This window comes from Coenobita brevimanus, chromosome 75 (assembly GCF_032717465.1).
Source record: "Coenobita brevimanus isolate Jiangsu-jjx chromosome 75, ASM3271746v2, whole genome shotgun sequence".
Taxonomy (NCBI): Eukaryota; Metazoa; Arthropoda; class Malacostraca; order Decapoda; family Coenobitidae; genus Coenobita; species Coenobita brevimanus.
Window position 1 is genome coordinate 21,616,412 of NC_137028.1, and position 20,164 is coordinate 21,636,575.

The following is a 20,164-nucleotide window of genomic DNA, read 5'->3' on the forward strand; positions in this document are numbered from 1 at the left end:
TTAGCTGAATAGGATAGCATATTGGCCAATATAAAGATCCGATGTTGGGTTACAGAATCTCTTATCCCTCTGGGTACACCCACAAGCTAAGCCGGCCAAAATACTGTACAGGAACATTAATACTGTAGTACAGTACAGAGAGAGTGAACCAACACTGCGGCACCAGGCAGACGCGGCCTTGGTTGTAGCTTCGACAGAAGTGTGACGTCATGGCCCCTCCAGTATATTTAACCTTCTTGTGTGTAACAGCCTGCATGTTTGACACTAGCAGATTACTCAGAGATTGCTCGCCTAAACCAACACAACTCGCTCTAACACAGCTCCCCTCTCACGGTTCATATGTCCATATTTTCCCAGTGTTCTCTTTGGTTCGTTTTTTATCTCTGTCCGGGAGGAATTTCTACCTATCTATCTATCTATTGCCAGACGCCTTAATCCCGTAAGGGGTGGTCACAAACAAATCGCTTCCATGTCGCCCTGTCCCCCGCCATTTCACTGTCCTGCTCCCTGCTCACACCTCCCTCTCTCATATAGCTCTCCACTCCATCTCTCCATCTCATCCTTGACCTCCCTGTAATGCTAGGTGTTTTAGGGTCCGGCTTCCCTTCCCGTAAACGCCTAGTGTGTAACGGGGCTCTCATTCTAGACCGGAGCTTAGACAAATAGGAGAGAGGTAGGACACAAAAACTCAAGGCAACAACCCTACACGTGTATTACTAAGCTGGACAGGGGAACGAATAGATGTCACTGATACAGATACACTGGACAATTATAACTCTTACGTCTAGATATGGGTTACCAGTATCGCGCAGGATACTGCTCGGATCAAAGTGAATAGCACTTGAGGCAGGGTATTATTAATTATAGGAAGTCTGGGTTTTCTATATTCGTGGTGTCGCTAAGACTGTTCCTTCTTGATAAGTGTTACTTTGGCACTGGGGTCTGGATATGGTCTTAGTGTTAGGAGGTATTTTCTGGTGGTAGCGTATTCACTCTGATAAACCCGACCCTCATTGGGTGGCCGTTGCGTATTCACTCTGATAAACCCTACTCTCACTGGGTGGCCGTATTCGCGGTTACACTGTCACTGTACTCACTCCACCACTTTGGTATTATCACTGACTTCCATTAGGGGGTTAGTTCACTGTTCTGCCTCTATGTTACTAGGTCACGGACATTGTACTATCACTGTCACTCCTTTCGGATCCGGGCGTCGTGGCGGTCAGGTACAAGGGCAGCAGAGGCGTCTCAGCTCTGCTACTGACGGGGCTGGGTTCCGCTGGGGGCCTCTACAATATATCCAGAGGCCACGGAATTATGTGCAGGGGCGTCCTCTCTTATCCGGGGCCGTGGGTGGCGAAGGGCCCAGCACTCTCGGGGCTGGGGCGGCCATACAGCCCTCAGGGCTGGGCCGAATAACTGCGTGAACCTTTCATTCAGGCTCCTGATGGAGGACAAAGATCTCTGGCATCAAGGTGTGGGGAGTTCCCACCCGGGAGTCCTGGGGGCTGTTTGGGGTTCCCGAGGGCTGCGGTCCCCGGTGCTTGGTGGCACCGTCAGGAAGGGGCTACAGCCCTGGTCTGCATCGGAGTCCATCAGGTGGGCCTCCTCCAGAGCCGGTCATAAGGAACAGAGGCCGGGGGAGACCAAGGGGCCTCTCCAGTACTCCTCTAGGCCCGAGATTCCCTCTGGGTCGTAGGTCGGGGAACAGGCGTCAGCTTCCGACGGAGGAGTGGCTACATGCCGTCTCCTGCTGTAGCGTCCGGCTACTGGCCATGTCCTTCTAGGGGCGTGGCTACCGGCTGTCGCCAAGGCCCGGCTACTGGCCATGGCCTGGGGGAGAGAGCAGCTACCAGCAGACCGAAGGGCACCTTCGGAGTGGCTACAGGTCATCTCCTGACGAAGGCGGGAGCAGCTACAGGCTGTCTCCTGATTCCCCTCAGAGTGGCTACAGGCCATCTCCTTCAGGAGGGTTGAGCGGCTACAGGTTGTCTCCTTCAGGAGGGTTTAGCGGCTACAGGCCGTCTCGAGGAGAGCACCTCCGGGGCGGCTATAGGCCATCTCCTGACGAAGGCAGGAGCGGCTACAGGCTGTCTCCTTATTGCCCTCAGAGTGGCTACAGGCTGTCTCCTTCAGGAGGGTTGAGCGGCTACAAGCCGTCTTGAGGAAGACACCTTCAAAGTGGTTACAGGCCGTCTCCTTATTTCCCTCAGAGTGCCTACAGGCCGTCTCCTTCAGGAGGGTTGAGTGGCTACAGGCCGTCTAGAGGGAGAAACCTTCGGAGAGGCTACGGGCCGTCTTGAGGAAGACACCTTCGGAGCGGCTACAGACCATCTCCTGATGAAGGCCAGAGCGGCTACAGGCCGTCTCGAGAAAGACACCTTCGGAGTGGCTACAGGCCGTCTCCTGTCGAAGGCGGGAGTGACTACAGGCCGTCTCCTGTCGAAGGCGGGAGTGGCTACAGGCCGTCTCCTGTCAAAGGCGGGAGTGGCTACAGGCCGTCTCCTGTCGAAGGCGGGAGTGGCTACAGGCCATCTCCTTATTGCCTTCAGAGTGGCTACAGGCCATCTCCTTGTTGAGGGATGAGTGGCTACAGGCCGTCTCAGGGGTGCTGGTAGGAGCTGGAGAAACAGCTCCACCCCGAAGCTGTCGAGGGTCGGGTCACCCGCAAGGCAGTCATGGTTTCCTGCTATGGTGGCGGCGGGCGAGTTGAGGGTCATAGGGGCGTGCGGCCCGGGCGGACTTACGTCCCTCTCGCACGGAGCTGGACCGCGCGCTTTCTACCTCTCCGTGGGCTCTTTGTAGGGGTGTCATGTTGTTGCCTGTTATGCTGGGTGTTTTTAGGTCGACTTCTCATCCTAAGAACACCAGCAACTGAGCGGGGTCCTCTTTCCGGACTGGAAGTAAAGCACCCACAAAGGAACAGGACATAAAAACCAGGCAGTATACCTTAACACATCTATTGCCTTAATTTCTACACCGTTACAATATAACACAGAGTGGTATTGGATATACAGTAGACAGGGACACAGAGTTAGCCTTTAACACCAAGATGCACAGTTACACTTGAGACACAGTATTCTACATGTACAATTATGTTATTAGTTATAATATTGCGAAACCCTTATTTCGTCTTTAGGCAGAATTCTTATTATATATATTTAGTCCGATGCACTGGGAATGAACAAGGCCAAGAGTCCGTGGGGTGAATACTACTATAACTAGATAGAGTGCGGATCGTGACACTTGATGTAGTCACTTAGTCGCGACGGCACTTATACACAGACTTTTGATTCTTCTGCACACCCTAGTCTCGGTTCACAATTACTATAAGTTCTCTTATTTGGGACTCAGGCTATTTTCTATTCTGCCGGGTATCGGGCTCTTATAGGTTAGTGGTAACTTTCACTGGTATTACGCTGGCCCTCACTTTGTCACTGTTCACTGTTATTTTCTCATCTTGATTGTTCATGGTACAAGAGGCGTCACTATTTACCCATGTGTCCTGGGTACAAATCACTCTGGTGTCCAGGCATGAGGGGAAGACCCTAGGGGGAGCCTTCCTGTAGAGGGCAATACACTGCCCACAGGGGAGTCACTGCCCTGGTCCTGGTCGTCAGTGAAGCACAGGGAGGCCCTCCTGTCTGGGGGCCTCGACCTGAGATGAGGCCCTCGTACTGGAGCCTCGTTGGTGGGGTGCAGGGAGGCCCTCCAGTCTGGGGGCCTTGACCTGAGAGGTGGACCTCGGGACTCGGGCCAAACAGCTGTAGGAGGTGGGCCTGTCGCCTCTGGCTCCATGGGGAGAGAGAGCCTGGGTTGCCCTCATTTGGAGGCTGCTGGTCAGGCCTGGAGGTCCTAGGACTGTGGTCCCCTGTAGGGGGAGGCGCCGACAGGGGTGAGCTGCTGCACCATCTCCGTCAGGTGTTTGGCAGGAGCAGGGATCTCCCAGGGGTAAGCAGTAGGACCTGGATTGGGCCTTGCCACCACTCTGGCAACACCTCCGGGGCAACACTCCAGGATGGTGACAAAGGGCGTCCCACACAGCCGAGAGGGAAGGGGTCGGCAGCGCAAGGGACTTCCTGCGTCGGGAGTGCTTTCAGAGCCACAAGTGAAGAGCGTACAGTGGCCGCTCCTTCTCCGTCACGTACAGTGGCCGTGAAAGCGGTTTCGTGACTCCTAGGGCACACAGCTGAAGGGCGTACAGTGGCCGCTCCTTCCCCCACACGTACAGTGGCCGTGCTGGCGGTGCTGCTCCCACAGGAGGAAAAGGCAGGAGAAGGGTACACGGAGTCCGTGTCCTCTCCAATACGTACTGAGGCCGTAGCCTTGGGTCTGCTTACCCTGGTACGTACTGCAGCCGTACCCGTGACCCTACCCACCCTATGAGAAGCAACTGAAGGCTGTACAGTGGCCTCTCCTTCCCCGTCACATACAGTGGCCGTCGACGCGGTGTTGCTCCCGTAGGAGGGAAAAGCAGGAGAGGGGTGCACAGAGGCCACGCCCTCTCCAGTACGTACTGAGGCAGTAGCCGAGGGTCTGTCTACCCTGGTACGTACTTTGGCCATAGCCGGTAGCTTATCTATCCTTAGAGAAGCAACTGAAGGGCGTACAGTGGCCGCTCCTTCCCCATCACGTACAGTGGCTGTCGACGCGGTGTTGCTCTCGTAGGAGAGAAAAGCAGGAGAGGGGTGCACATAGGCCGCACCCTCTCCAGTACACACTGAGGCCCTAGCCGAGGGTCCCCTTACCCTGGTGTGTACTTCGGGCGTAGCCGTAAGCCTGCCTGCCCTTTGGGAAGCAACTGACGGGCATACAGTGTCCACTCCTTCCCCGTCACGTACAGTGGCCATAGACACGGAGTTGCTCCCGTAGGAGAGAACAGCAGGAGAGGGGTGCACAGAGGCCGTGCCCTCCCTGGTGCACACTAAGGCCGTAGCCGAGGGTCCCCTTACCCTGGTGTGTACTTCTGGCCGTAGCCTTGGGCCTCCTGCCCTTGGGGAGGTAACTGAAGGGCATACAGTGGCCGCTCCTTCCCCGTCACAGTGGCCATCGACGCGGTGTTACCTGGAACTGAATCTTGTTCAGTCCCACCCCGATTCTCGTGACTGCTGTCCTGCTCGCAAGGTCGTTGCCTCTTACCACTCACCTGGTGTTGGGGTAGTTGCGGGGAAAACGGACTCAGGACAGTAGTGTCCCAGTGCCCCTCTTGACCTGAGTCACTAGCCCCACCGTTGTTTCCTCCTGGGGTGGTGGTGTGGTAGCGGCTCGGTGGTGGGGTGGGGGGTGGCGGGGTGGGTGGTCCGGCGGCGGGTATTTTATTGCCAATGCCCAAACCCGGCATTTTACTCCCCTTCCTTCTCCCCTCCTTCACCTCACTTACATACACTCTCCTCGTCAGTCTCTCTCTCTCTTTCTCTCTCTCCATCCTCTCCACATGGCCAAACCACCTCAGTGCATTTCTCCTAACGCTTTCGGGAATTTGCTCGTTTTATGTTTCACCAGACATTTCCATGCTAAATTGGTAATACTATAAAGCAGAATTAGAACAAAGATATTAAATCTCGAAAGAAAAATTGAGATCTGCATGGTAGTTTAATCTTGGACTGTGTATGACTCGCTGTGTGTCTCATTTCGTCGTCAACCGATACTATAGGGGCCTCCCCTGACTTCACTTGAATAAAATTTGAATTAAAGCAATACATGAGTCCATAACACTCTCAGGCACTTAACAATGGCACCATGTAATGTACAATACATAGTACATAAATGCAAATGAAATAAGTTGGCATCAGTAGGCTATTTAGTGCTTCAGACTCCTTTCATCCCACTCCTTAGGGGAACATCCTCTTTTTTCATTGTTCAGATATTATGGTAGCCCTACTTTCCCCCACGCACACAAGACACCATCACAAGGCTCCAACAACTAAGCAATGAAACTGACGACAAAATAAACACAAAGAATGCAGAGAACTGGAGAGCCTCTGTCACAATACTCAGCGACTCCACAGACACCTCTTGGATCTACAGAACACAGCAGTACTAGATCACTAGCAAGCACCTCCAAGACCTACGTCGCCATCACCTCCAATGCCCAGCACATTCCCTCTCATAAAGAATAAGTAGACATAATCTTACGTAACCTTACAGTCTCAAACCAATACACACAGTCTCAAAAATATATATATATTTCATAGGCAGTCCTTATCACTCGACCATAACGTAGCCCCCTTCAGTACAGTCAGACACGCAATATTATCAAGAAAACAAAGAACTCTACGGGGACTGAGCCGGATGTCATTAGCAACCTACACCTGAAACACTTAGGGTAGCACGGCTTCCAGGCCAACAAACACATCAAAACTACTTATATGCACATTGTTACCTTCCCGACATTTTGAAACACGGACCAGCCATCACTATTCGTAAACCAAATAAGGGCCCAAAACATCCAACTTGACACAGACCCTTAGGACATACTTAACATGGGGGAGGCGGTGGTTGAATCGGTAGAGAGGCGGCTTGCAGTCCTAATAGACCCAGGATCGAATCCCGGCTTGGGCAGGGAACAGTTTAAGGATTTGAATTTCCCTTATAAAGCAGACTGTCCTGATCTACCAGATGACCCGCCGACATGTTGTAGAAGTACCCCTTCTAATATCAGTACACCAGTCCTGTATGAGACAGCCCTAGCATGTATTCAATATGGACGGTGGGTGTTAGCGCCGAAGTGGTGACATGTGGAGGTGTAGGAGGACTACTGGGCCTTGGGATAGGCCACTGCCCCCAAGAAATAGGCCCTGAGCCTTTGCCCAGAGTCGGACACGTAAAAAAAAAATATGGAGGCTTAATTTAACAAAGTCACACATCATATGTCTTACGTCCTCACAACGCAGCTTTAGAACACAACGCTCCGCAAACTCCTTACTAATCAACCTTACACAACATGCATCTGATGGCATCTACTCTGTCCTACAGGAACAGACATCAGTAAAGCCTCTTATCTCATCCCCCAAACTTCCTAAAGCAAACTAGTCACCAAAATCTACAACACAAACGTGCGGAACAACACCAAACGCTGGCTTGCCGACTACTTATCTGGAAGATAAGCACATGTTACTCTCCAGGGCATGTAATCACGAACACGAAACTTTCCTAACAGCTCTGCAGAGCTCCGGTCTTTAACTTAACACTTTTCATCCTATACATGCACGATATTCCCACGCCCCAGCCACAAACATTGCCTCATATGCAGATGGTATTAATCAGAACCATTACACACTACATCACAGACACAGCGTGCACACTGCAACAAGACTACCTCAACACACTTCAGGTGTGGGTCGAGGACAGCAGGCTGACGATCACTCCAGCCAAATGCATCACCAAACACATCACCAGCAGCAATCACGAGCAGACGTACGCTTTTAACATCACACTTAACATTGTACTGTACCTGTCCCACACAGCCCCACTGCTAAAATCCTTGGAATGTCATATGACACTAGACCAGTGTTTCTCACACTTTTTCGTTTTATTCCCCACTTTTTGGGATCTTAACATCCTCGTAGTCCCCCTCCTCCTTCAGTTTTCTCTCAAGCTCCGAACCACGGTGTTGCCTGGGAATGACTCTGGATCAGCCCCACCCTGAACCTGCTGAGGGTTGCCCCACCTGCAGGGTTGTTGCCTCTTGCCGCTCACCTGGTGTTGTGACAGTCGCAGGGAAGAGGGGCTCTGGAGATAGGTGTCCTGGTGACCCTCTTGTCCTGGGTCACTAACTCAGCCGTTGTGTCCTCCTGGGGTGGTGGTGTGGTGGTGGCTCAGTGGTGGGGTGGGGGGTGGCTGGGTGAGTGGTCCTGCGGCGGCGGGTATTTTACCACCCTCCGTATCGAAAAAGTCACGGCCCCGTGACTGGAGGAGGTATGTTGTGGTGGTGGATGTTTGGTGGGCCGGGGTGAGGTGTCGGAGGAAGTTGGTCCAGTGGAGGGTGATGGGGTTCGGCTCTCGATGTGGGTTGAGAGTAAGCTGGAGGGAGGATGGGAGGTCAGTCCGGCGGAGGATCTGGAGAAGCTGGTGTGTTGCCCTGATCCTGACCTGTGGGCGGTCGTGGGGCTGCCAGTGGATTCGTTCAATGCTGATCTCGGGTGGTTGTGCTTGGTGCGGAGGTAGGAGTCGGATGCTGGCGAGTGTGGGGTTTTTATGAGATCTGGGTGGGTGGGAGGAGCGTTGTGCTTTGGGGAATTGGGATTTGGGGGGATTCCATTTTGCCTGGTGGAGGTGTAGGGTGATGGGGGCGGTGTTTGGGGTGGGGGTGGGTTGAGGTGGTGACTGGGGGGTCTTGTGGGTGGTGGGTGGCGGTGTTGGGGTGTACCTGGAGGGTGGGCGTGAAAGGCGTCCCGATCTGGTGGTGGTGGTGGTGAGGGTGGGTGTTAGTGGTGAAGGTGGGCGAGCACGTGGTGGTGAGGGGGTATGGCCGGGGGGGGGTAGTGGGAGGGGGTGCGGTGTGTCGTGTGTAGTGAGAATGGTCGTGGGGTAAAGGGGGTGTAGGTGGGGGGGCTGCGGGTTCAAGTGGTGGAGTGGTTGCACATGGTGGGTTGGAAGGTGGTGTAGTGGGTGGGGTGGTGTGTTGGTTGTTGTGAGGTGGGGTGATTGCACAGGGTGGGCTGGAGAGTGGTGCAGTGGGTGGGGTGGTGCTTTGGTGGTTGTGCGGGTGGTCTGTGATGGGTGAGGGTGGCGTAGTGGTGTCGGGCATTGGTCGGCTAAGTTGGTGTGGCGGAGGTTGCGTTGTGGGTGGTGAGGGCGGTGGTACAGGATCTGGTGGTAGAGAGAGGGGGTTAGGTGTGGGTTGGTCAGGGGCGGGGTTGTGGGGTTGGAGGTTGGTGTCGTTGTGGGGGGTTGGAGAGGTGGGGGTGGGTGAGGTGGGAGGCGCCGTGCTTGTGGGGGATGTGGAGGGTGGGGGTGAGAAGGAGTAGGAGTAGGAGTCGGGGGGGTAATTCTGGGAAGACGCCGACGGGCCAGGTGTGCTTGGAGAGGTGCAGGGCACGCGGGTGTGGGGATGGTCATTGTTGGAGGGGTGGAAGGGACGCACGTGGCAGTTTTGGTAGGTGTGCAGTTGTCCGTGGTGATCTATGACAACCTGGTAAGGGTTAGGGATCCTGATAATTTTGAAGGGGCCATCAAACCTGGGGGAAGTCTTGGTGAGGATGGGCAGGTGTGCAACCGCCACTGAGTTGCCCGGCTTGTAGGGGTTGGAGGGGTTGGTGTCCAGTGCAAGGTCTTGTTGGGATTGGAGGTGGTGGAGGCGTCGTTTGAGGTGGTGGAGGGGGTTGGTAGAGGAGGGAGGGGTTGGAGGGTGTAGGTGGTGGCGGAGGGGTAGGAGGAGTGGGGATTCCCCGAATACTCGCTCGTGGGGGGGCTATGCTGTCGTCTCGTGGGCAGGTATTAAGCCCCTATTGAACAATTTTGATGTGGGCGGGCCAATCGTCATTGCCTGTCTGCAGGATTCTGGTCCTGACATGATTTAGGAGGGACCGATGACTCCTCTCGCATACACTGTTACTTTGGGGCCAGTAGGGGGATGAGTGGGAGATGTGGTAGCTGAATATTTTGGCAAGTTCTTCCCAGACTTTTCCTGTGAATTCAGGGGCATTATCCGAGTGTAGGGCTTGTGGGATGCCGAAATAAGGGAAGACGTGGCAGACCAGGGCATCGGCGACTGCTACGGCATTGTGGTCTTTGGCAGGGCAAGCGATGACAAATTTTGAGTAGACGTCAACGAACGTGATGATATATTTGTATCCTGCTTTTGGTGTGAGGGGGCCTACGACGTCGAGGGAAAGCAGCTGCCACGGTTTTTGTGCAGTTAGTTTCCCTGAGGGGCCAGGGGTGCGCATGATGTCTTTCCCTAAAGCACAGGCGCGGCATGTTTGGATGATGCTTTTAGCAATGGTGGATGGGTTGGCTGTCCAATACATGTCAGAGAACGCCTGTAAAAGCTTTTTGGTGCCAAGGTGGATGCCACTGTTGGCGTGAAGGTGTATCATAGCGTCATGAGCCGAGATGGGGTCGAGGACAATGTGGCCGTCCGCGTCGTACAGGTGGTCGCCGTGGAGGTGTAGTCTGGCGAATGTGCATGGCGGGATCCAGGTAGGGCGCTGTTTGTCTTTCCACATTTAAATTAGGTCTGGTTTTGGGCAGATGGCGTTGATGGGTAGGCGGGAGAGGGCATCAGTGTTAGTGTGGAGCTTGCCTGGGCAGTATGAGATTTCCAAAAGAGCTTCCCGCCATCGAATGAGTTGGGCGTTGTTGGTATTGGACTGGCATAGCCACTGTAGTGATTGGTGGTCTGTGATGATGACTGCGTGGGTGCCGGAGATGTAGGAACGGAAGTACTCTAGAGCCCAGATTATACCGAGGCATTCTCGTTTGGTGGCCACGTAATTTTGCTCGGCTTGATATAGAGTGTGGCTGGCTCAGGCGATGATGTGTTTGCGTCCGTGTTGTACTTGTGCGAGGACAGCCCCTATGGCTATGAGGGAAACGTCAGTATACAGACGGAAAGGGAGGTTGTAGTCTGGGAAAGCGACAACGGGTGCTGAAATCAGTTTGGATCTGAGGTTGTTGAATGCGGTCTTTCTGAATTCGGTCCAGACAAACGGTTCGCCCTTTTTTGTCAGCTCATGTAGTGGTTTGGCTATGTCTGCAAACCCTTTCACGAACTGTCGGTAGTACGACATAAGGCCTAGGAAGGCCCGGGTTTCGTGGACGCCTCGTGGTAGAGGGATTTCGGCAATGGCACGCAGTTTGTCGGGGTCAGGTGAGATGCCCTTGGCTCCGATCATGTGTCCTAGGAAGGAGACGGATCGTTCGGCTAGGACGCATTTTGTTGGCTTGAGATTGAGACCTGCCTGGCAGATACGTAGGAACACCTGTTTGAGGCGGTGGAGGTGGTCGGCCCAGGTGTGGCTAAAGATGATGACGTCGTCTAGGTAGGCCAGGCAGATTTCCCAGGTTAAGCCGCTTAGTATGGATTCCATCAGATGGGAGAACGTGGCTGGGGCGTTACAGAGTCCGAATGGGAGGACATTCAATTCGTGGTGTTTCATGTCTGAGGTCGAGAAGGCGGTCTTTTGTTTGTCATCTGGGTGAACGGGGACCTGCCAGTACCCCGATTGCAGGTCGAGGGTGGAGAACCAGGTGGAGCCGTGCAGGGAGTCGAGGGAGTCATCGATTCAGGGTAGGGGTGTGGCGTCCTTGATGGTGACATCATTTACTCTACGCAGAATCGCATGGTTCCGTCTTTTTTTCTCACGAGTACGATGGGGGAGGACCACGGGCTGGTGGAGTTGGAGATAACGCTGGCATCAAGCATGTCCTGGACCTGCCGGTCTTCCTCTGCTCGGTGCTTAGGGTTTTTGCGGCGAGATGGTTGGCAAATGGGTGGTCCGGTCGTGTGTATCTCGTGACTGAGGTAAGTGGTGTGGCCGAAGTCTGTTGGGCCAGATGAGAATAGGTCCTGGAAGTCCAGGAGTAATTGTCGGAGGCTGTTGGTTTGGGAAGGGGATAGGTGCATGGGTAGGTCTGGCAGGGTTGGGTGGTGAGAAGGTGGTGCGTGGCATGGCTCGGCTTCTTCCGTGTCGCCAATGATGAGTCCTCTAGGTAGTGTTAGTGGTGTTGCGGCGAGGTTAGCGATACGGATCGCTAGGGCCTGGGGGGGGAGGAAGGTGGGGAATACTGGATAGGAAGAGAGCGGTCCGGTAGGTAGGGAGGGGGAGAAAAGAACGGAGGTACCGGAGGGTCTGTTTAGTTCCACCCAAGCTTTGTGGTGGGGCGGGATGGTGATGGTGGAGGCGATCGAGGCGGGGAAAGATGGGGAGGTGGTTGGTATAGGTGGGGAGGATGATGATGATGGGGAGTGGGGGAGTGGTGTGTTGGGTGAGGTTGGGGTGGTGTTGCATGTGCAGAGGTGTTGGGGGATGTAAGTGTTAGGGGAAGGTGTGTGTGTGGGGGGGGTTTGTGGATGGTGGTGTTGGTGTTGGTGTTGTTTTGTTGTACATTTTTTTTTTTTTCTTTTCTTATGCTCAGGGGGGGGGCTGGACTGAAGTGGAGGCAGCGTTGATAGCAGTCAATGTTGGTGTGGAGTTTTTGAAGGAGGTCCAGCCCTAGGTATCTGTCATACTGACGGCATGTGGAGTCAAATATGGTGAAAGGGTGAGTAGTGGAGACTTGTTGATGGGTGATAGTCCGAAGGGCCCAGGTCTCCCCACGGATAGGCAGGGGGCCATTCCCCGTGTCTATGAGGTTGGCTGAGGTGGGGAGAAGAGGAACAAAACCAGAAGTGTGACGGGAGTAGAAGTGAGAGTACAGGCATGACCTGGCAGCTCCCGTGTCCACCAGTAGTCTAGCCTTGACCCCATTCAGGGGAATTTGGTTGTAGACTGGGGGTCTGTACTGATGTGAGGTGGCCCCCGCCACTGTGGGGAGGTGCAGGGGTGGGCCTAAAAAAATCCATCTGCTGAGTGGTGATGTGGTCGTCGTGCTCCTTGTCGTCTGGTCCTGGGTAGACTGGGGGCGGGGTGTCGTCTTCCTGGGCGTCGTCCTCCGGAGAGGATACCTTCCTGCACCCCTGAGTAAGGGCTCTGCATCTGCTTGCTTTGAGTTGTTCCCTGATGTCGTGCGACTGCAGGCCGTGAATTCCCAGGGATTAATAGAGATGAGGTTGCCCTGGTCCCTGGGATTGGGGCGTTTTCTCTGTGGGTGAGCCCTGGGAAGCGTTGGAGACGGGTCCATGTTGGGTGGGTGGGGCGGTGGTTTGATTTTTGGTAGTGGTTTCGGTGGTGGGGACTTTGCTCACCACGTGTATAGGTTGTGGTGTGGGACGGGCGGCGAGGAGGCGTCGGACGAGTTGTAGGTCTTGATCCATATTCCCCAAGGGATTGTGGATGGTAAGGTGCTCCCTGACTGTGCTAGGGAGAATTCTCAGCAGGGCGTTGAAGATGTGCAAATCCCGAGTATTTGTGGTTGCGTCGGGATAAGCGGCGGTGACGAGGCGCCGTGCCTGGACGAAAGTGTCGTCCAAGTTACCGTCGTAGGCAAGAGCGTCGAGCTGAGAGAGAGCGACAACTCTGCCCATTGAAGGCATAACAGCCTGCTTCACAATTTGGGCGAATTGATCCCATGTTAGTTCTGGGACGACTTTTGTTGCGACAGTGGCGATTATTTTGCCCAGGTTAGGTAGAGTGACGGCTATCTTTTCTCTGTCAGAGTCGAACCCGATGTCTAGGAGGGGTTTGACCATATCCAAATATACATCGATGTCATATTGATCCAGGTTGAATTTCGGCAATTGGATGTGAGGTTTGGCTGCCATTGTTCAAGTTTCCTTTTATCGTTCCTCCGTGTTTTATTCAGATTCAGAACCACCGCTGGCCACCAGTGTTATGGTGGGTGTTTTTAGTCCGACCTCTCGTCCTAAGAACACCAGCGACTGAGCGGGGTCCTCTTTCAGGACCGGAAGTAAAGCACCCACAAAAGAACAGGACATAAAAACCAGGCAGTACACCTTAACACATCTATTACCTTAACTCTTACACCGTGACAATATACACAAAGAGATATTGGTTATGTATAGAGACAGGAACACACAATTAGCCTTTAATACAAATGGGTAGGATTACACACACAATAGGTCACTCTTCACTTGTACAGGAATATTTGATGCTAACATTACAGTACTCGAATTATATTCCTTGGCAGAGATGGCGTTTTATATACTGAGTTCGTTTCACTAGGGGAGGACGTGACCAAGAGTGGGGGGAATGAATATTACCATAAGTGGGTAGGATGCGGGTCGCGACACTCGCGAGAGTTACTTATTAGTCAAAGGAGCACTAGGTCACAAGTTTCTGATGAACCCCGCACGCCTCTGGTTTAACCCACGATTTCTATATGTCCTCCTATATATAGTTATCGGTCTTTTCTGTTCTGCCAGGTATCGGGTCACTGTGCACTGAGTGTAACTATAGTCATTTAGATATCATTTGGGCCTTTATTCTGTTATTTGTCACTGTACACTACTGTGGTGATTGTTCACTGTATTAGCCATATTAGTGTCACTATGTACTTGTATTTTCCTCGGGTATCATCTGCTGCGCGTCCTGGGCGTGAGAGAGGGGCCCTACGGGGAGCCCTCCTGAAGGGGGCAGCGTACTGTCCATGGGGGCGTCACTGCCCGGGTGGTAGTCGTCGTTGGGGTGCAGGGAGGCCCTCCAATCTGGGGGCCTCAACCTGGGAGGCGGCCCTCGCACTGGGGCTGCATCAGTGGGGTGCAGGGAGGCCCTCCGGTCTGGAGGCCTCGACCTGTGAGGTGGCCCTCGGGACTAGGGCCGAACAGCTACAGGAGGCAGGCCTGGCGCCTCTGGCTCCGAGGAGAGAGGGAGTCTGGGTTGTCTGGGCCTGAGGGCTGCTGGCCAGACCTGGGAGTCCTGGGACTGTGGCCGCCTACGGGAAGAAGTGCCGTCAGGGGTGAACTGCAGTGTCGCCTCCGTCAGGTGTCCGTCAGGGACAGGGACCTCCCAGGGGTAGGTGGTAGGGCTTGGACTGGGCCACGCCTCCATCCCAACAGCACCTCCGGGGAACTGCTCCTGCGGGGAGACAAAGGGCGTCCCACACAGCCGAGAGGAAAGGGGTCAGCCGCGCAAGGGACCTCCTGCTCCGAGAAGGCCTTCAGAGTCACGAATGAGGGGTGTATGGTGGCCGCTTCCTCCCCATCACGTACGGTGGCCGTGAACGCGGTTTCGTGACTCCTAGGGCTCGCAGCTGAAGGGCATACGGTGGCTGCTCCTTCCCCGTCACGTACGGTGGCCGTGAATGCGGTGCTGCTCCCGAAGGAGGAAAAGGCAGGAGAGGGGTGCATGGGGGCAGCGCCCTCTCCGGTGTGTGCTGAGGCTGTAGCCGAGGGTCTACTTACCCTTGCACGCACTGCGGCCATAGCCGTGTGCCTGCCCACCTGTTGGGAAGTAACTGAAGGGCATACGGTGGCCGCTCCTTCCCCGTCATGTACAGTGGTTGTGAACACAGTGTTACTCCCGCAGGAGGAAAAGGGAGGAGAGGGGTGCACAGGGGTAGTGCCCTCTCCGGTACATACTGAGGCCATAGCTGAGGGTCTATCTACCCTTGTATGTACTAAGGCCTTAGCCATGGACCTACCTGCCCTTCGGGAAGTAACTGAGGCGTTACTCCCACAGTAGGAGGTAATAGTGGATGAGGGGCATACGGCGGCCACTCCTTCCCCGTCATGTACGGTGGCCGTGAACGCGGTTCCACTATTCCTCTCTCTGCCAGTCGGGGCGCGTTCAATAACTAATGCCCTGCGGCCGTCCCCAGAGGTGGCTGTGACTGAGGGACGTACAGTGGCCACTCCCTTCCCCTCATGTACGGTGGCCATGATGGCAGTGTCACAGGAGGAACAACTGAAGGGCGTACAGTGACCGCTCCTTCCCTGGTACATACGGTGGCCATACCGCGGTGTTGCCTGGGACTGACTCTGGATCAGCCCCACCCCGAACCTGCTGAGGGTTGCCCCACCTGCAGGGTCGTTGCCTCTTGCCACTCACCTGGTGTTGTGACAGTTGCGGGATGAGGGGCTCTGGAGATAGGTGTCCTGGTGACCCTCTTGTCCTGGGTCACTAACCCCGCCGTGGTGTCCTCCTGGGGTGGTGGTGTGGTGGTGGCTTGGTGGTGGGGTGGGGGGTGGCAGGGTGAGTGGTCCGGCGGCGACGGGTATTTTATCTCATATCTGGGTTTTGACTTCTACTTTTTATGTGTAGAAGGGTGGTGAAACCATATTCACATAAATATGTTGTGGAAAATGGCAAGAGGACTCAAAGTGCAATTTCACAGACACACTCTGATTGACTACTTTCACTAGCCAGCAATGGCCCCCCTAAAATCTGCCGTGGCCCACTGTTTGAGAACCAGTGCACTAGACTCACTTTCGAAACATCAAGAGGCGATGCTCTGCCAGACTCAGGGAACTCAGCACACTTACAAGAGACTGACTTGTTCGTGCAAGTGACGTGTAACTGCTGTGGTTCAGAGCACACTGTATGGTGACAATGACTGGGAGGTGATCTGAAGAGAGTTTAGTTCCCGTTTGCCAAGTGGTAGTAAATGAATGTGTGGGCGAACAAAATGTCATGTCCAGTGACGCTGGGGAGCGGTATGCTTGGTAGGGGATATAGGTATATTGTGATGTGTCTGAGGATGTACATGTTGAGCTGTGATGCAGTGTTAAGACCTCGTCAGTTGTTTTGGCTGTGTTCGCAGCATTCATTATTTTTGGCGTTGCAGTCCCTAACAATGATATTTATGAGCAAGCGATGTTTATTTTCAGTTACGTTTGGAAATGAGAGGCCCGACCCTGTACGGCCCGACCCGACCGTCACTCTAAGCAGGAACTCATAACTTTACTTCTGTGTGAAGTAGAGTTGAAATTCTTTTTGCAAATGAAACATTCATTAAAGAATTTTTATCATCTAAAAACTCACCCATAATGGGATAGGAACCCCTTGGAATTGTAACAACATGGCACTTACTCGCTCTTCACGTGCTCACAAAGCGCACTTTACTGGTGTTAGGTGTCTCTTGTTGGAGGGAGATGAGGTTTATATTGCAAGAAAGCACACTTGACAAAATTCACCAAAGAATCGCCAACATTGACAAACGCACTAAAAACAGGAACACCATAACAGAAAAACACCACATTCTACTAGGCACCATAAGATACTACTTTACACCAGAGATTGTTCGCCTCATAAAACAATATGACATTCAAACAGCTCTTCTCCCACACACACAAAAGACGCCAGCACAATGTTTCAATAAATAAACAACGAAACTGGCAACAAACCCAGAACAAAGAAAACAGAAAATTGGAAGGCCATTGCAAAAAACACTCAGCCACTCCGCAGATCCCTCTCGGCTCTACAACAACAACAACAACAACAAAAACTTACGCAATATGACACAATCAAGCCAAACATACTAATGATCCACCATGTTAGCCACTTTACACTAAGACGCACTGAGTCTGAAAACAGTCTTCTCTGCATGCATAGGTAATCCTTTCCGTTCTACCACAACATGATTCTCTTTACTCCAGTAGATACACAACATTATAAAGAAAGGAGTGAACTTTGAAAGTACAAGGCTGGATGGCATTAGCATCCCACACTTGAAACACACACTCATCACCAGCAACAGTCACGAGCACAGATGTACCTCTAACATCACACTCAATGGTGAACTCTAATGAACCCGTGCCACATACCCAGTCCACTAAGATCCTTGGACTGACATTTGACACTGGACACACTTTCAGGGACCATGTACAGACGTCGGAATAAGTTCGTTTCCTTTTCTGTGGACTAAGGCGTTTGTAACACTGCTCGATGGAGAGCTACCCCCTCCTCCTCCCTTCCTCATAGTACCACACTCCCACCCAGCCCCCCCCTACTTTTCTCTCCGACCCCATAACTCCACCCGGTACCCTCCATGCTCTCGCTCACAGCCAGCTATTCATAGGGGTTTCTGTACTTCAAGCACCACTCTAATTACGTATAGTCCGAACAACTAATAAAAAAATAGTACAGTATATACATAAACAAAGTTAGGGAAAATTTACTGCACTGAGAGAGACAGAGAGAGAGAGTTAAAAGACAGGGAGCGACAGGCCGAGAGGGAGAGCGAGTGGAATAATGAGAAATGAGAGGGCAGTTACAGAGAAAATAAAAAGGGGAGAGGCAAGGAGAGAACAACGAGAGTTAAGAGACAAAGGGTGAGAAGAAGAGACGGTGAGAGGTGAAATGAGATACAAGCAGTGTGAAAGGGAAAGAGAAAAGGGTGATGTGAATTGGAAGGCTGAGAGACAGGGATGCAGAGACAAAAGGGGAGACAGCTGAGAGAAAATTGGAATGGACCAAACATAGAAATAGGGATAACGAAAGGAGAAAGTGGGAAAGACAGCTACGGAACGGAATACTGAGAAAGATATGAGAAAAATTAGAAAAGAAGGCAAGGTAACAGGGAGGAGGAAGAAAGTGCGTTATTATGGCAAGGACGCAGGGACAGAACTAAGACGAAAGCATTGAGAATGACATTCAAGTGAAAAGGGAGGGAGAGAAATAGAGAAATTAGAGAAATTTGCGGAGAGAAAGTAGAGATTACGGATGGGAAGAAAATAGGTTAATTTTTAGGGCAAGAAAGGGGAGGGTGATGTTAAGAAGAAAAGACAAGGGGAGGGAGAGGAAGGGAGGGAAAGACAGTGGGAAGAGCGGATTGAAAGAGGAGATTTCGGGTGACAGGGAGCGACGGAGAGAGGGAGAGAAAAAGGAGCATGCAGTTATTGCTGGGGAAAGAAAGCAGTGAAGGAAATGGGTTCAGTACAAGTAAAGAAATACGGAGAGAGTAATGGAGAAAAAAAGGTAACACATGACAACTGAAAAAATAAGACAAAGTTGTGACAGGAAAGGAGAAAGAAGAGCGAGGTAAGGAGGGAGTGACTAAGGGGGAGACAGACGAAGGAAAGGCGAGAGGGAGGAAGGTAGGGACTGAGAAGATACCTATAAAGAAAGAGGAAGGAGGGAAAAGGAAACAGGGGATGAGACAAAGGATCCAGAGAGAGAGATGGGGGGGAGGGGCAGTACACAGACAGGCACAGACAGATAGGTCGACAAATGTTCAGAAAGTGTGCGTTTGTGAGTACGTGTGTGTGTGTGTGTGTGTGTGTGTGTCACTTCTATAACATTGTTCCATTTTTTCACCTGCGTGTTTTCCTCTTCTCTGCTTCAGTTTCTCCTCTCACTTTTCTTAGCATTTCTCCTGATTGTTCTTACCATTCCAAGTCTCTCTCTCTCTCTCTCTCTCTCTCTCTCTCTCTCTCTCTCTCTCTCTCTCTCTAGGAATAAAGAGATTGTTCTCACAGTCAATGTCTCCTTAATACGGCCACTTCCTAAGTTGCTGTGGAATTTTGGTCGCTTGAAAAAGACATACGTCGACTTAAAAAGAGTTCAGGAGACTAAGGTATCAGGTTCGCCTGAGGACTGTGGGACTTTTTTAGTAGAAACTCATAGACTACGAGGTCAGTTCATTAAAGTGTTTAAAATCTGAATGGGTTTCACAATCATTACATAGAAAGATACTTACTATTAACACGGACTCGGTACACAACCATGGCTGAAAGCCGTAAATGAGAAAATTTACCAACAGAATTACGTGAAAACTTTTTCACTTGCATGATCTGCTCCACATGGAACTGACTCAACATGGACGTTGTTAACAGTAGAGAAGTTTAAGGGATTCATCGGCAGGATCTTACACTAAAATAAATGTGAACTGGATATGCATTCCCAGGCAAACAACAAGTATCTCCACGGTATTGGCTGCATAGTCATGATCCTAACTTTTCCTTGTAACTCCTCTCTCTCACTCTGTGTGTGTGTGTGTGTGTGTGTGTGTGTGTGTGTGTAAAAGAGGTGTCTACTATCGCAATATTTAATCACAGCAGATTTATTCTCTCTCTCTCTCTCTCTCTCTCTCTCTCTCTCTCTCTCTCTCTCTCTCTCTCTCTCTCTCTCTCTCTCTCACACACACACACACACACACACACACACACACACACACACACACACACAGTGTGGTAAACCTTCCACCCCCCCTGTGGCGGGGGGGACACAATCTGGCCGCACTATGGGGTGGTACTACTGCTCTGCGGCCAGGTTGTGTTAGGAAGAATACTGGCACCGTATTCCCTGCGTGTCGTAAAAGGCGACTAAAAGGGGCGGGGTGAAGGGACTAGGGACACCCTCCTCCGTTTTTTAGTTCCTAAAAAGAGACAGGCCAGACAAAGGGATGGGGGATGGAGTTATCCCCGTACCCTGAAAATTGGGTCTATGAATGTGCGTGGATGTAGTACGACTGAGGCTTAAAGGGAGGAGATTGGAAGAATGTTTATGAGAAGAAAGTTGGATGTGTTAGCTTTGAGTGATACGAAGATGAAAGGGAAGGGTGAGTCTATGTTTGGAAATGTGAATGGAAGATTGTCAGGTACTGATAGAGGAAGGGCAAGAGAAGGTGTGGCCTTGTTAGTGAGTCCGGAAGTACAGCAGTG